General features: G+C 37.3%; 1 protein-coding gene across 4 annotated transcripts in view; it reads right to left on the reverse strand.

The window, feature by feature from the left end:
• LOC127986931 (uncharacterized) overlaps positions 1 to 2,500 on the reverse strand; it is a 4,705-nt gene that overhangs the window by 263 nt on the left and 1,942 nt on the right. For all 4 annotated transcript variants that reach the window (XR_008160995.1, XM_052589191.1, XM_052589192.1 and 1 more), the window contains one exon: positions 1 to 46. This exon is cut by the window's left edge. The gene's annotated coding sequence lies outside the window, so the exon portion shown is untranslated. The remainder of the gene's footprint in view (positions 47 to 2,500) is intronic.

The following is a 2,500-nucleotide window of genomic DNA, read 5'->3' on the forward strand; positions in this document are numbered from 1 at the left end:
AGGGTCAGCATCATCTCTTCTCAGGTGTTCTGGATCCAGACTGGAGCTTGTAAATCCCGTGGCGAAACATAGAAACAAAATACAGACATCATTAGCATAGCTGCTGATCCAACAAAGTAAAATTAGTTTAACCCAAGCTAATGAATAAAAATGCAACTTTGAACAGATGCAACTACACTCACAATTAAAAAGATACATTATTCGAATGCTTGGTGAAAGAGATGTGTTTTTAATCTAGATTTAAACAGAGAGAGTGTGTCTGAACCCCGAACATTATCAGGAAGGCTATTCCAGAGTTTGGGAGCCAAATGTGAGAAAGCTCTACCTCCTTTAGTGGACTTTGCTATCCTAGGAACGACCAAAAGTCCAGCGTTTTGTGACCTTAGGGTGCGTGATGGATTGTAACGTGGTAGAAGGCTAGTTAGGTACGCTGGAGCTAAACCATTTAGGGCCTTATAGGTAAGTAATGATAATTTGTAACTGATACGGAACTTAATAGGTAGCCAGTGCAGAGACTGTAAAATTGGGGTAATATGATCATATTTTCTTGACCTCTTAAGGACTCTAGCTGCTGCATTTTGGACGACCTGTAGCTTGTTTATTGAAGAAGCAGGACAACCACCTAGAAGTGCATTACAATAGTCCAGTCTAGAGGTCATGAATGCATGAACTAGCTTTTCTGCATCAGAAACAGATAACATGTTTCGTAGCTTGGCAATGTTTCTAAGATGGAAGAATGCAGTTTTTGTAACATTGGAAATATGATTTTCAAAAGACAAATTGCTGTCTAATATAACACCCAGATTTCTGACTGTAGAGGAAGGAACAGTACATCCGTCTAGTTGCAGATTGTAATCTACAAGATTCTGTGTAGTGTTTTTTGGTCCAATAATTAATATCTCTGTCTTATCCGAATTTAATTGGAGAAAATTGTGTGTCATCCAATCTTTTACATTTTTAACACACTCTGTTAGCTTAGATAATTGGGAAGTTTCATCTGGTCTCGTTGAGATATATAGCTGAGTATCATCAGCATAACAGTGGAAGCTAATTCCGTATTTTCTAATAATATTACCAAGGGGCAACATATATATTGAAAATAGAAGGGGACCTAGGACGGATCCTTGTGGCACTCCATATTTTACTGATGATAAATGAGATGACTCCCCATTTAAGTAAACAAAATGGTAGCGATCGGACAGGTAGGATCTAAACCATCTTAGAGCCTGCCCTTGAATACCTGTATAGTTTTGTAATCGATCTATGAGTATGTCATGATCTATGGTGTCAAACGCAGCACTAAGATCAAGTAAGACTAGAAATGAGATGCAGCCTTGGTCTGACGCAAGGAGCAGGTCATTTGTAATTTTAACAAGTGCAGTTTCTGTGCTATGGTGGGGCCTAAAACCTGACTGAAATTCTTCATACATATCATTTTTATGCAGGAAGGTGCTCAATTGAGCAGACACAACTTTCTCTAAAATTTTAGACATAAATGGAAGATTTGAAATAGGCCTATAATTTGCCAGTACACTAGGATCTAGTTTTGGTTTCTTAATAAGAGGCTTGATAACCGCCAGCTTGAATGGTTTTGGGACGTGTCCTAAAGTTAACGACGAGTTTATGATATTGAGAAGTGTTTCTTCTGCTACAGGTAACAGCTCTTTCAGTAATTTAGTGGGTACAGGATCTAATAAACATGTTGTTGGTTTAGATACAGTGATAAGTTTATTTAGCTCTTCCTGTCCTATGGTTGTAAAGCGCTGCAGTTTATCTTTGGGTGCGATGGATGAAACTGAAGTGTTAGACGCTGTAGAATCTACATTCGCTATTGTATTTCTAATGTTATCTATTTTATCAGTGAAGAAATTCATAAAGTCATTACTATTTAACGTTGGTGGAATATTTGAATCAGGTGGCATCTGGTAATTTGTTAACTTAGCCACTGTGCTAAATAAAAACCTAGGATTGTTTTGGTTATTTTCAATGAGTTTGTGTATATGCTCTGCCCTAGCAGTTTTTAGAGCCTGTCTATAGCTGGACATACTGTTTTTCCATGCAATTCTAAAAACTTCTAAGTTAGTTTTTCTCCATTTGCGTTCAAGACTACGAGTTAATTTCTTGAGAGAGTGAGTATTACTGTTATACCATGGTACAGTACGTTTTTCTCTAACTTTTTTCAATTTGATTGGGGCAACAGCTTCTAATGTATTAGACAAAATAGTGCCCATGTTGTCAGTAATTTCGTCTAATTCGTGTGTATTTTTGGGTACAATTAGCAGTTGAGATAGATCAGGCAGGTTATTTGCGAATCTTTCTTTGGCGGCTGGAACAATAGTTCTGCCCAGACGGTAACGCTGAGACATATAGTTAATATCAGTTATACGCAGCATGCACGATACAAGGAAATGGTCTGTAATATCATCACTTTGAGGTACAATATCTATAGCAGTAAGATCGATTCCATGCGATATAATTAAATCTAGTGTATGATTAAAAC

Source organism: Carassius gibelio, chromosome B22 (genome assembly GCF_023724105.1).
Source record: "Carassius gibelio isolate Cgi1373 ecotype wild population from Czech Republic chromosome B22, carGib1.2-hapl.c, whole genome shotgun sequence".
Taxonomy (NCBI): Eukaryota; Metazoa; Chordata; class Actinopteri; order Cypriniformes; family Cyprinidae; genus Carassius; species Carassius gibelio.